General features: G+C 47.0%; 1 protein-coding gene across 2 annotated transcripts in view; it reads left to right on the top strand.

Annotated features, from left to right (window-relative positions):
* Positions 1-14,952, top strand: part of RMND5A (required for meiotic nuclear division 5 homolog A) — a 371,570-nt gene that overhangs the window by 141,024 nt on the left and 215,594 nt on the right. The window lies entirely within an intron of this gene.

Consider the following 14,952-nt stretch of genomic DNA (forward strand, 5'->3'; position numbering starts at 1 on the left):
TGGACACCTTTAGCTTTGTGATAATAGTAGAGACCATATTTCCATATCCCATTAGTGTCTTCCATTTTTCAGACTAAAGGACTTGTGGTCGATGCTAAGGTGGATGGGTAATTTCATATTTATCATTTTCTACTTACTTTGTTGGAGAAATGACTAAATGCACCTTTTCATTCATGCTTGTTCGCGCTTGTAATTGTCGTCACTTAACAATTACTTTTCTAGCAATGCTACTTCATGACGGGTGTTATTACCAATGTCTGCCCTTTCCGCATCGGGTAATGACTACACTTCCTTCTCACGCTTTCTGTTTTGGCATACATTCTGCAATTATGAGGTAGTTCTTCTATTTGTTGAAGTTGTTCTTAAATTGCAGCAAGTTACTTCCTAATTAAATTGTTAAAGGTCTTGTCCCGCATGGTCAAATCAGCCTGTCAGTTTTATCTGTGTTGCAGGCCTGCTGTTAAGTGAATATCCCAGGAGCTGCTTATAGTGGAGATGAACAACATGGCTAGAGCACACTACTGCTGTCACGCTCTTGATCAAGATAGTGTCATACGTAACCAAATAAAATGTAGTATCCATCATTTTAAATCTTGAAGTCCTCGGATTTGTGAGGCAGCAGTTCTGTCATGACCATAAAAACAAACATTGTTGCCTAACATAGAGAATATAAATTTGAGCTGTTCTTATTACAAACTCTATTTGAACTTTGTACATATCTACTCTTCATGGGCAGAGCGAGAATGGTCACCGTTCTAGGTTCTGCAGCTATAGTTTGCAGCAACCCCAAAGCAACGGGTAGTCAGCAGTACTGGGAGTCAGAACAGACTCGGCCACCTCTATAGGTGGCTGAGGAAGTGGAAGCTTAGTGAGCTTGTGAGGTGGAACCTCTAATTCCTACAGTGATGAGGAACTGATGGCTAGAGAGCACAAAGAAGTGTGGGAGAAAGCTAAGGTGTGGAAGGGCAGGAGTAAGTAAATGTTAGGTAGAAAGTGTATGGGAGTGAGGAGTTTGGTGAGTAAGCTTGGTAACCTGAGTAGGAAGCATCAGGAGTGGGCAAGAGAAAGGAATTGAACTGGAGGGGAAAGTAGTGATTGAAAGGAGAGCCGAAGAGGTAAAAAGAAACAATTGGAAGCATTGAGGAGGGGGGTAAGTGAATGTCAGGATGAATGATGGTTCAACAAAAGGAAATGAGAAGGATGGAATTTGAGTGAATAGAATGCAATTGCTAGAAGTACATTCCTGGGTGGCCAAGTAAGAAGATACTACTACACTTGCTGTACAGGATTAGGAGAGTGTATGTATTACGTCTGTGGAAAGCTTCACATGTTGAGTTGTGGGTCATAGGGATGCTCCAATTATGTTGCTGCAAACGTATTGCTGCACTTAGGCATGAATGAAACCGAAAGTTGTGATGTATTTAGGGCTTTGCTTATAAATACTCCATATTCTTCTGCAGTTGGGGAAGCCGTGAGCAGTAGGCTTTGCAAAGTGCATTGAAGGAAATCTCTTGCCGCATATATCCACAGGAGCGGTTGAAAGACAGAAGAGAGAAAATCCCACATGCGGAGGTGAAGAAATTATCTTGCTGCTGCATTGTAGATCTGTGGGATGCTGCAGTGAATAAAGAAAGGGTCCCCAAGGTAGAATTATTTGGTGTAGTCCGGATGTCAGTGAATCAAGCCTGTGTGGGAACCCTAGCGTTGGAAAATCAGTCTAGTATTCATATTGTGTAGAAAATTTATTTGTGCACTTGATTTACAAGTTGAAATAGGTTGAAGTTGTCATCCATGTTCACTTCCAACTTTCTCACTTCCCTGAGCAGCTTCTGTGGTGTTGTAAATCCTTAATGTCAAATGTCACTTTCAATTTCTAAATGGGATGATTCGGTTTCTTGAGGAGTTAAAGTTAAAATGGTTGCTCACTATCTACTGGTTCACTACTTATTGTAGGTGAGGTAGACAAATCTAATGAAGTTCAAATGAGAACTGAGTTATACGTTTAATAAAAGCGTAACAATGAAACTTGAGGAAAGACTGCATAGGAGTAGAAAGGGGAAAATGCAAATATTGAAGTATAATTCTGAAACATCTTCTGACGAGATATGAGTATATCCAGTCTATTGCGATACCTTAAATTTATAGATAGCTCAATATCTGCAGTAAGATGGAGTTGTGTATTGTTCCTGAGGCAAAACAGAAGTCCAGTTGAAGGAACAGACACCGTTCTTATCAACTGTGATCTTTATTTTATCTTGTGTTTAAATCAAGTCTGATTCATAGCCCTGTCTAAAGCAGAATACTGTTTTGCATGCTGTAAGTAGGTTCTTTGCTTCGAGGAAAGCAGAGAACGGATTAAGAGCTAATGTTTCTGCAAGTTTTCCCAAGAATGGCCCCTTGGAGATTGTTAATGAGATAGAAGGATCTGCTTCTAAAAGATTGCTTTGATATGGAAGGTCTTGAGTTACTTTGGCAACCAGCTAGCAGACAGTAACTTGTTGAAAATAGCTGTGCTTCTGACTTTGAGTTATGTGAGATAATTGGAGGTTGAGTGGTTTGAAGGAGAGGAAACTTAGATGTGAGTGAGTCTTGAGGGGTGGACTGCTGCAGAGTTTCTTTTTTTTATGGAGACCGCTTCGGGAGATGAAGTGGGCTCCCACTGTGACTGATATTTTAAATCAACAATGTAATTAGAGGTGCAATCTGGATTCCAGAATTAAGTGATGATATTGTACAGTTTTTTTGTGGGACAGGTTTCTTCAGAGAGGCGGGTCATATAGTGAAGTCACTTTGCTTCCTTGTCATTATTGTCATACTTCATCTTCCTTTGTCACTCAAGGATTTTTTTTTACCTTTATCACTATGTAGAAGGCCTTGTTCTGCTTTCAAGAAAAGGTTGGACGTTTTGAGAGGAGTCAATGCGTCAAAGGGATGAGCCAGACAAATATAGAAGTGATTTATTATCATCCTAGATGTTGATGCCTTTTCTTGGAGTCTCAAGGCGATCTTCGGTTATTGGTCAGTAATTGTTAGGGTTACTGTCATTGACCTGTGTTGTCCTGGGGGTCACAAAACTGTAACACTCAAACTGAACGAGAAAGCACTGACTTTTAGTGCTTACCTGCCTGAGGGCTAGGAATGGAGAAACAGTGTAACACTTTATGTAACCGTTATAATAATTAATAAAATTCCCAGGCAGTTCTTTTTAAGAACAGAAAAGGTTCCTATTACTGGGAAGTAAAATATTCTACACTACAAATTAGGGTAAACATAGAAAACTGGATGGCCCTTGCACCATCTAGTTCAGAGTTACCACCTCACTAGTTTTAAGTGCTCCTTTGTGCGTGGCACTCATATTTTAGTATACATTGTTGCCTGTCTTCATTAGTAACCTAGAGTCTTTGCTGCTGCTGGCTGCAGGCAGAGGTGCTGGGATCACAAGGCTCATAATTCCCTGCCCAGAACTTGAGGCAGGGCCTGCTTCGGGTGTGTCAGCTTGGCGCATAAATCTGTGTGGAGATGCTCGTAGTGCAGGGAACGTTGCTGCTGTAGGTGAAGATTCTAATTCCCTGCTTGGGGTGGGCCTGCTTAGTGCGCACCAGTTGGGTGCATAAATCTGGGTTGAGACTGACTGCAGGTGGAGGTGCTAGGACCACACGGCCCATAGTTCCCTGTGCAGGACTAGAGGCGGGACCTGCTTGGCATGTGCCATTCAGACTCATAAATCTGTGTTAAGATGCAAATGGTGCAGGATGCTCCTGTGCTGCTCCCGGGCAAAGAGCGGGCCCATCTTCTCCCATCATCAGCCCGGAAGAGACTGATGGGGCCATCTCTCTTGGCCCAAAGACTTGATATTTCTCCAGGTGAGCGGCACTTTTAATCTCCTGATATTTCTTTGTTCACGCTTGGCCTCACTTGGATGGTAATTCGCAAGAGGAATCCTTTTCTGGACTGGCTAAGAAATTAATGTTTTCTTTATGAGCTTTTTACATATTTATCACAAGAGGTTTTTGACTCTGTTTTATGAACTACAGATCTAATGGGTATGAAGAAGACAATGGGTTTTAAGGACCATGGCAAATCCAACCTAGAAACCAGTAGTACCACACTGGACTTCTTCTTGGCCAGAGCAGCAGGGGTGGTGTCTCAGGAGATAGACATTGCAGAACAGCGCCTCTCCCTTGGGTCTTGCAAATATCCAGCTGTACCCGCCACTCTGTCCCAAGACAGCCAGCCACCTGAGGTATGCCCTGGCCTCTGGTTGCATCTGTAGACTAGGGGCTGGTTCTGAGGGTCTGGAATGTTTTCGATGAAGGTGAGGTTAAATGATTCTGATACTTCGCAAGCGAATGATGAGAGACCACCAACTGAAAAGGCAGTCAAAACAAGCTTGTATTAAAAATAAAAAAAAGTTAAGTGTCCTGAAAATGATCCTCTAGCCCAAGTGCAACAAGAGACCTCTGCGATTTTCTCTAATGTCAGTATTAAATCTATTCTAGATCAACTCCTAGAGCAGTTTAAGGTGATTAATAGGGCCAGTATGGCCCCTCAGGTGAAGAAGTTAAGGACTTTACAGTCAGCTGTCTTAGACTTCATCAAAGTGCATAAAGAAGAGGCAGAGCCATTAAGCTCTGTGCAGACTGCACCAGCTAATGATGCAGTTACCCCCAACAGAGTCGGCACAGGTATAACCCCCTGGTCCCATCAATGCTATATGTAGGAAGTTGGCTCTGTATACACTATTTCAAAGTAAGGAATAGTATGCACAGAGTCCAAGGGTTCCCCTTAGAGGTAAGATAGTGGCAAAAAGAGATAATACTAATGCTGTATTTTGTGGTAGTGTGGTCGAGCAGTAGGCTTATCAAAGGAGTAGTGTTAAGCATTTGTTGTACATATACACAGGCAATAAATGAGGAACACACACTCAGAGACAAATCCAGCCAATAGGTTTTGTTATAGAAAAATATATTTTCTTAGTTTATTTTAAGAACCACAGGTTCAAATTCTACATGTAATATCTCATTTGAAAGGTATTGCAGGTAAGTACTTTTGGAACTTTGAATAATTACAATAGCATATATACTTTTCACATAAAACACAAATAGCTGTTTTAAAAGTGGACACAGTGCAATTTTCACAGTTCCTGGGTGTAAGGAAATGCCTCCTTGGCATGGTTGCCCCCTGACTTTTTGCCTTTGCTGATGCTATGTTTACAATTGAAAGTGTGCTGAGGCCTGCTAACCAGGCCCCAGCACCAGTGTTCTTTCCCTAACCTGTACTTTTGTATCCACAATTGGCAGACCCTGGCATCCAGATAAGTCCCTTGTAACTGGTACTTCTAGTACCAAGGGCCCTGATGCCAAGGAAGGTCTCTAAGGGCTGCAGCATGTCTTATGCCACCCTGGAGACATCTCTCTCAGCACAGACACACTGCTTGCCAGCTTGTGTGTGCTAGTGAGGACAAAACGAGTAAGTCGACATGGCACTCCCCTCAGGGTGCCATGCCAGCCTCTCACTGCCTATGCAGTATAGGTAAGACACCCCTCTAGCAGGCCTTACAGCCCTAAGGCAGGGTGCACTATACCATAGGTGAGGGTACCAGTGCATGAGCATGGTACCCCTACAGTGTCTAAACAAAACCTTAGACATTGTAAGTGCAGGGTAGCCATAAGAGTATATGGTCTGGGAGTCTGTCAAACACGAACTCCACAGCACCATAATGGCTACACTGAAAACTGGGAAGTTTGGTATCAAACTTCTCAGCACAATAAATACACACTGATGCCAGTGTACATTTTATTGTAAAATACACCACAGAGGGCACCTTAGAGGTGCCCCCTGAAACTTAACCGACTATCTGTGTAGGCTGACTAGTTTTAGCAGCCTGCCACAAACCGAGACATGTTGCTGGCCCCATGGGGAGAGTGCCTTTGTCACTCTGAGGCCAGTAACAAAGCCGGCACTGGGTGGAGATGCTAACACCTCTCCCAGGCAGGAATTGTCACACCTGGCGGTGAGCCTCAAAGGCTCACCTCCTTTGTGCCAACCCAGCAGGACACTCCAGCTAGTGGAGTTGCCCGCCCCCTCCGGCCAGGCCCCACTTTTGGCGGCAAGGCCGGAGAAAATAATGAGAATAACAAGGAGGAGTCACTGGCCAGTCAGGACAGCCCCTAAGGTGTCCTGAGCTGAGGTGACTCTAACTTTTAGAAATCCTCCATCTTGCAGATGGAGGATTCCCCCAATAGGGTTAGGATTGTGACCCCCTCCCCTTGGGAGGAGGCACAAAGAGGGTGTACCCACCCTCAGGGCTAGTAGCCATTGGCTACTAACCCCCCAGACCTAAACACGCCCTTAAATTTAGTATTTAAGGGCTACCCTGAACCCTAGAAAATTAGATTCCTGCAACAACAAGAAGAAGGACTGCCTAGCTGAAAACCCCTGCAGAGGAAGACCAGAAGACAACAACTGCCTTGGCTCCAGAAACTCACCGGCCTGTCTCCTGCCTTCCAAAGAACTCTGCTCCAGCGACGCCTTCCAAGGGACCAGCGACCTCTGAATCCTCTGAGGACTGCCCTGCTTCGAAAAAGACAAGAAACTCCCGAGGACAGCGGACCTGCTCCAAAAAGACTGCAACTTTGTTTCAAGGAGCAGCTTTAAAGACCCTGCAAGCTCCCCGCAAGAAGCGTGAGACTTGCAACACTGCACCCGGCGACCCCGACTCGGCTGGTGGAGAACCAACACCCCAGGGAGGACCCCCGGACTACTCTACGACTGTGAGTACCAAAACCTGTCCCCCCTGAGCCCCCACAGCGCCGCCTGCAGAGGGAATCCCGAGGCTTCCCCTGACCGCGACTCTCTGAAACCTAAGTCCCGACGCCTGGAAAAGACCCTGCACCCGCAGCCCCCAGGACCTGAAGGACCGGACTTTCACTGGAGAAGTGACCCCCAGGAGTCCCTCTCCCTTGCCCAAGTGGAGGTTTCCCCGAGGAACCCCCCCCTTGCCTGCCTGCAGCGCTGAAGAGATCCGTTGATCTCTCACAGACTAACATTGCAAACCCGACGCTTGTTTCTACACTGCACCCGGCCGCCCCCGCGCTGCTGAGGGTGAAATTTCTGTGTGGGCTTGTGTCCCCCCCGGTGCCCTACAAAACCCCCCTGGTCTGCCCTCCGAAGACGCGGGTACTTACCTGCAAGCAGACCGGAACCGGGGCACCCCCTTCTCTCCATTCTAGCCTATGCGTTTTGGGCACCACTTTGAACTCTGCACCTGACCGGCCCTGAGCTGCTGGTGTGGTGACTTTGGGGTTGCTCTGAACCCCCAACGGTGGGCTACCTTGGACCAAGAACTGAACCCTGTAAGTGTCTTACTTACCTGGTAAAACTAACAAAAACTTACCTCCCCCAGGAACTGTGAAAATTGCACTAAGTGTCCACTTTTAAAGTAGCTATTTGTGAATAACTTGAAAAGTATACATGCAATTGAAATGATTCAAAGTTCCTAATGTACTTACCTGCAATACCTTTCAAACAAGATATTACATGTTAAATTTGAACCTGTGGTTCTTAAAATAAACTAAGAAAAGATATTTTTCTATAACAAAACCTATTGGCTGGATTTGTCTCAGTGTGTGTACCTCATTTATTGTCTATGTGTATGTACAACAAATGCTTAACACTACTCCTTGGATAAGCCTACTGCTCGACCACACTACCACAAAATAGAGCATTAGTATTATCTATTTTTACCACTATTTTACCTCTAAGGGGAACCCTTGGACTCTGTGCATGCTATTCCTTACTTTGAAATAGCACATACAGAGCCAACTTCCTACATTGGTGGATCAGCGGTGGGGTACAAGACTTTGCATTTGCTGGACTACTCAGCCAATACCTGATCACACGACAAATTCCAAAATTGTCATTAGAAATTGATTTTTGCAATTTGAAAAGTTTTCTAAATTCTTAAAAGTCCTGCTAGGGCCTTGTGTGTTAAGTCCCTGTTTAGCATTTCTTTTAGAGTTTAAAAGTTTGTAAAAGTTTGAATTAGATTCTAGAACCAGTTGTAGATTCTTAAAAAGTATTCCAACTTTTAGAAGCAAAATGTCTAGCACAGATGTGTAGGAAGTTGGCTCTGTATGTGCTATTTCAAAGTAAGGAATAGCATGCACAGAGTCCAAGGGTTCCCCTTAGAGGTAAAATAGTGGTAAAAATAGATAATACTAATGCTCTATTTTGTGGTAGTGTGGTCGAGCAGTAGGCTTATCCAAGGAGTAGTGTTAAGCATTTGTTGTACATACACATAGACAATAAATGAGGTACACACACTCAGAGACAAATCCAGCCAATAGGTTTTTATATAGAAAAATATCTTTTCTTAGTTTATTTTAAGAACCACAGGTTCAAATTCTACATGTAATATCTCATTCGAAAGGTATTGCAGGTAAGTACTTTAGGAACTTCAAATCATCAAAATTGCATGTATACTTTTCAAGTTATTCACAAATAGCTGTTTTAAAAGTGGACACTTAGTGCAATTTTCACAGTTCCTAGGGGAGGTAAGTATTTGTTAGTTTTACCAGGTAAGTAAGACACTTACAGGGTTCAGTTCTTGGTCCAAGGTAGCCCACCGTTGGGGGTTCAGAGCAACCCCAAAGTCACCACACCAGCAGCTCAGGGCCGGTCAGGTGCAGAGTTCAAAGTGGTGCCCAAAACACATAGGCTAGAATGGAGAGAAGGGGGGTGCCCCGGTTCCGGTCTGCTTGCAGGTAAGTACCCGCGTCTTCGGAGGGCAGACCAGGGGGGTTTTGTAGGGCACCGGGGGGGACACAAGTCCACACAGAAATTTCACCCTCAGCAGCGCGGGGGCGGCCGGGTGCAGTGTAGAAACAAGCGTCGGGTTCGCAATGTTAGTCTATGAGAGATCTCGGGATCTCTTCAGCGCTGCAGGCAGGCAAGGGGGGGGTTCCTCGGGGAAACCCCCACTTGGGCAAGGGAGAGGGACTCCTGGGGGTCACTCCTCCAGTGAAAGTCCGGTCCTTCAGGTCCTGGGGGCTGCGGGTGCAGGGTCTCTCCCAGGTGTCGGGACTTAGGTTTCAGAGAGTCGCGGTCAGGGGAAGCCTCGGGATTCCCTCTGCAGGCGGCGCTGTGGGGGCTCAGGGGGGACAGGTTTTGGTACTCACAGTATCAGAGTAGTCCTGGGGTCCCTCCTGAGGCGTCGGATCTCCACCAGCCGAGTCGGGGTCGCCGGGTGCAGTGTTGCAAGTCTCACGCTTCTTGCGGGGAGCTTGCAGGGTTCTTTAAAGCTGCTGGAAACAAAGTTGCAGCTTTTCTTGGAGCAGGTCCGCTGTCCTCGGGAGTTTCTTGTCTTTTCGAAGCAGGGGCAGTCCTCAGAGGATGTCGAGGTCGCTGGTCCCTTCGGAAGGCGTCGCTGGAGCAGGATCTTTGGAAGGCAGGAGACAGGCCGGTGAGTTTCTGGAGCCAAGGCAGTTGTCGTCTTCTGGTCTTCCGCTGCAGGGGTTTTCAGCTGGGCAGTCCTTCTTCTTGTTGCAGGAATCTAATTTTCTAGGGTTCAGGGTAGCCCTTAAATACTAAATTTAAGGGCGTGTTTAGGTCTGGGGGGTTAGTAGCCAATGGCTACTAGCCCTGAGGGTGGGTACACCCTCTTTGTGCCTCCTCCCAAGGGGAGGGGGTCACAATCCTAACCCTATTGGGGGAATCCTCCATCTGCAAGATGGAGGATTTCTAAAAGTTAGTCACCTCAGCTCAGGACACCTTAGGGGCTGTCCTGACTGGCCAGTGACTCCTCCTTGTTTTTCTCATTATTTTCTCCGGCCTTGCCGCCAAAAGTGGGGCCTGGCCGGAGGGGGCGGGCAACTCCACTAGCTGGAGTGTCCTGCTGGGTTGGCACAAAGGAGGTGAGCCTTTGAGGCTCACCGCCAGGTGTGACAATTCCTGCCTGGGAGAGGTGTTAGCATCTCCCCCCAGTGCAGGCTTTGTTACTGGCCTCAGAGTGACAAAGGCACTCTCCCCATGGGGCCAGCAACATGTCTCGGTTTGTGGCAGGCTGCTAAAACTAGTCAGCCTACACAGATAGTCGGTTAAGTTTCAGGGGGCACCTCTAAGGTGCCCTCTGTGGTGTATTTTACAATAAAATGTACACTGGCATCAGTGTGCATTTTTTGTGCTGAGAAGTTTGATACCAAACTTCCCAGTTTTCAGTGTAGCCATTATGGTGCTGTGGAGTTCGTGTTTGACAGACTCCCAGACCATATACTCTTATGGCTACCCTGCACTTACAATGTCTAAGGTTTTGTTTAGACACTGTAGGGGTACCATGCTCATGCACTGGTACCCTCACCTATGGTATAGTGCACCCTGCCTTAGGGCTGTAAGGCCTGCTAGAGGGGTGTCTTACCTATACTGCATAGGCAGTGAGAGGCTGGCATGGCACCCTGAGGGGAGTGCCATGTCGACTTACTCGTTTTGTCCTCACTAGCACACACAAGCTGGCAAGCAGGGTGTCTGTGCTGAGTGAGAGGTCTCCAGGGTGGCATAAGACATGCTGCAGCCCTTAGAGACCTTCCTTGGCATCAGGGCCCTTGGTACTAGAAGTACCAGTTACAAGGGACTTATCTGAATGCCAGGGTGTGCCAATTGTGGATACAATGGTACATTTTAGGTGAAGGAACACTGGTGCTGGGGCCTGGTTAGCAGGGTCCCAGCACACTTCTCAGTCAAGTCAGCATCAGTATCAGGCAAAAAGTGGGGGGTAACTGCAACAGGGAGCCATTTCTTTACACAAGCCCCCCCCAGCCCACAGGCCAGGAGACTCAGCCAACGCTGGAAGAGTCTTCCTAGTCTGTCAGGCGAGGAAGAGTAGAGGAAATGGCTGGTTTGTTGCAGGGCCTACTCTGCCTTACATCCTCCTGTTCAGGTCATTCCCTCTGGGGAACTGACCCACTTCCACAGTGATAGGACCTAGTCTGAACTGCCTCTTGTCTGTGCTTTTTATGTCTTTACCCATTCTCTCTATTTTGAGGTCAGAGGTATCCACCTCTGCTAATCTTATCTTAGCCAGGGTCACCCCTAGCTTACCCAAAGAGGTTACCCAGAGCTGGAGTAACCCCACCATGACCAACAGGGTCAGGGGGCCTAACTTGTTATTTGGCATGGGGTCAGACCACCATGCCAAGGATAGTGCAGCCATAAAGGCTAACACCCAGCAGAGGCCACTGACAGCTGTCAGTGCCCAGAACCACACCTTTAGCTCTTCACCTAAAAGGGAAGGGGCTAAGTTACAGGCTTCTTTGGGTTCAGGTTGCCTGTCTGCTGTATTAGAGTGGGGGGTTACCACATCTTGTAGTAAACACCCTTCTTCCACTCTTTCTTCTGTTAGCTGAGGAGCCACCCACTCAGGTTTAACAGTTGCCTGACTAGCCAGGACTTCTTGTGGGTCAGGTTGGACTTTATCAGGGCCATTTTTGGAGTTCTCCCCTACTGGAGCAGAATCTCCTTGGCTTGCTGTAACCTTGGCTAAAGGTTGTCCACCCTTCCTACTCTGTTTTCTTTTCTTCTTCTTCTGGGGTCTGCTTGCATTTACTGCAGAGGCAGGACTTCCAGAATCCTTGGGAGAGGACTGGCACTGGACCAGTTCCTCTCTTGGGCTCTGACTAACCTCTGGGTAGTCATTTCCAAGGAGACAATCAAGGGGGAGGTCTGTACTGACTACTACCCTTCTCCAGCTAAGAGTGCCACCCACTTCTATGGGCACTAAAGCCACAGGCCTCTTAGTGACCCTGTCTAGGCTAACTCTTACCCTGGCAGTCTCACCTGGGATGTACTGGTTTGAGAGCACCAGCCTGTCATGCACAATAGTGTGACTGGCACAAGTGTCTCTCAGGGCAGTGGTTGGGATTCCATTCACCAGTAGGTGGTGGAAGTGTCTACTTCCCTCTGGAATCTCCAACTCACCTGTTGGGCCCTGTTTCCAGTTGAAGGCTATGAAGACCTCCTCATCTGAGGAGTCATCTCCCATGGCTACACTGGTTACCCCTGGAATCTTGTTCTGGGGTTTGTTTTTGGGACAAGAAGTGTCCTTGGTGTGGTGCCCAGACTGTTTACAGTTGTGGCACCATGCCTTAGTGGCATCCCAGTTCTTACCCTGGTACCCACCTTTGTTTTGGGTTGTGTCTTGGGGCCCACCCACCTGTTCTGGTTTTTGGGGGCCTACAGAGGACTCTTTTTCTTTGTTTCTAGTGTCACCCACTTTCTCCTGGGGAGTTTTTGTAACCCCTTTCTTTTGGTCACCCCCAGTGGAAGTTTTGGTTACCCTAGTCTTGACCCAGTGGTCTGCCTTCTTTCCCAATTCTTGGGGAGAAATTGGACCTAGGTCTACCAGATACTGATGCAACTTTTCATTGAAGCAGTTACTTAAAATGTGTTCTTTCATAAACAAATTATAAAGCCCAACATAGTCACACACTTCATTTCCAGTTAACCAACCATCTAGTGTTTTTACTGAGTAGTCTACAAAATCAACCCAGGTCTGGCTCGAGGATTTTTGAGCCCCCCTGAACCTAATTCTATACTCCTCAGTGGAGAATCCAAAGCCCTCAATCAGGGTACCCTTCATGAGGTCATAAGATTCTGCATCTTTTCCAGAGAGTGTGAGGAGTCTATCCCTACACTTTCCAGTGAACATTTCCCAAAGGAGAGCACCCCAGTGAGATCTGTTTACTTTTCTGGTTACACAAGCCCTCTCAAAAGCTGTGAACCATTTGGTGATGTCATCACCATCTTCATATTTTGTTACAATCCCTTTGGGGATTTTTAGGATGTCAGGAGAATCTCTGACCCTATTTAAGTTGCTGCCACCATTGATGGGACCTAGGCCCATCTCTTTTCTTTCCCTTTCTATGGCTAGGAGCTGCTTTTCCAAAGCCAATCTTTTGGCCATCCTGGCTAACTGGATGTCCTCTTCACTGGGGTTATCCTCAGTGATTTCAGAGGTGTTGGTCTCTCCTGTGAGGGAACCAGCATCCCTGACTATTATTTTTGGAGTCAGGGTTTGAGGGACCCTGTTCTCCCTAGATAGGACTGGTAGGGGGGAATTGTCCTCCAAGTCACTATCCTCTTCCTCTGAGTTGCCACCCTCAGAGGGGTTGGCCTTTTCAAACTCTGCCAAAAGCTCCTGGAGCTGTATTTTGGTAGGTTTGGGGCCCATTGTTATTTTCTTTATTTTACAGAGTGACCTTAGCTCCCTCATCTTAAGATGGAGGTAAGGTGTGGTGTCGAGTTCCACCACATTCACATCTGTGCTAGACATTATGCTTCTAAAAGTTGGAATACTTTTTAAGAAACTAAAACTGGTTCTAGAATCTAATTCAAACTTTTACAAACTTTTAAACTCTAAAAGAAATGCTAAACAGGATCTAACACAAGGCCCTAGCAGGTCTTTTAAGAATTTAGAAAACTTTTCAAATTGCAAAAATCAATTTCTAATGACAATTTTGGAATTTGTCGTGTGATCAGGTATTGGCTGAGTAGTCCAGCAAATGCAAAGTCTTGTACCCCACCGCTGATCCACCAATGTAGGAAGTTGGCTCTGTATGGGCTATTTCAAAGTAAGGAATAGCATGCACAGAGTCCAAGGGTTCCCCTTAGAGGTAAAATAGTGGTAAAAATAGATAATACTAATGCTCTATTTTGTGGTAGTGTGGTCGAGCAGTAGGCTTATCCAAGGAGTAGTGTTAAGCATTTGTTGTACATACACATAGACAATAAATGAGGTACACACACTCAGAGACAAATCCAGCCAATAGGTTTTTATATAGAAAAATATCTTTTCTTAGTTTATTTTAAGAACCACAGGTTCAAATTCTACATGTAATATCTCATTCGAAAGGTATTGCAGGTAAGTACTTTAGGAACTTCAAATCATCAAAATTGCATGTATACTTTTCAAGTTATTCACAAATAGCGGTTTTAAAAGTGGACACTTAGTGCAATTTTCACAGTTCCTAGGGGAGGTAAGTATTTGTTAGTTTTACCAGGTAAGTAAGACACTTACAGGGTTCAGTTCTTGGTCCAAGGTAGCCCACCGTTGGGGGTTCAGAGCAACCCCAAAGTCACCACACCAGCAGCTCAGGGCCGGTCAGGTGCAGAGTTCAAAGTGGTGCCCAAAACACATAGGCTAGAATGGAGAGAAGGGGGGTGCCCCGGTTCCGGTCTGCTTGCAGGTAAGTACCCGCGTCTTCGGAGGGCAGACCAGGGGGGTTTTGTAGGGCACCGGGGGGGACACAAGTCCACACAGAAATTTCACCCTCAGCAGCGCGGGGGCGGCCGGGTGCAGTGTAGAAACAAGCGTCGGGTTCGCAATGTTAGTCTATGAGAGATCTCGGGATCTCTTCAGCGCTGCAGGCAGGCAAGGGGGGGGTTCCTCGGGGAAACCCCCACTTGGGCAAGGGAGAGGGACTCCTGGGGGTCACTCCTCCAGTGAAAGTCCGGTCCTTCAGGTCCTGGGGGCTGCGGGTGCAGGGTCTCTCCCAGGTGTCGGGACTTAGGTTTCAGAGAGTCGCGGTCAGGGGAAGCCTCGGGATTCCCTCTGCAGGCGGCGCTGTGGGGGCTCAGGGGGGACAGGTTTTGGTACTCACAGTATCAGAGTAGTCCTGGGGTCCCTCCTGAGGCGTCGGATCTCCACCAGCCGAGTCGGGGTCGCCGGGTGCAGTGTTGCAAGTCTCACGCTTCTTGCGGGGAGCTTGCAGGGTTCTTTAAAGCTGCTGGAAACAAAGTTGCAGCTTTTCTTGGAGCAGGTCCGCTGTCCTCGGGAGTTTCTTGTCTTTTCGAAGCAGGGGCAGTCCTCAGAGGATGTCGAGGTCGCTGGTCCCTTCGGAAGGCGTCGCTGGAGCAGGATCTTTGGAAGGCAGGAGACAGGCCGGTGAGTTTCTGGAGCCA

This window comes from Pleurodeles waltl, chromosome 1_2, assembly GCF_031143425.1.
Source record: "Pleurodeles waltl isolate 20211129_DDA chromosome 1_2, aPleWal1.hap1.20221129, whole genome shotgun sequence".
NCBI lineage: Eukaryota > Metazoa > Chordata > Amphibia > Caudata > Salamandridae > Pleurodeles > Pleurodeles waltl.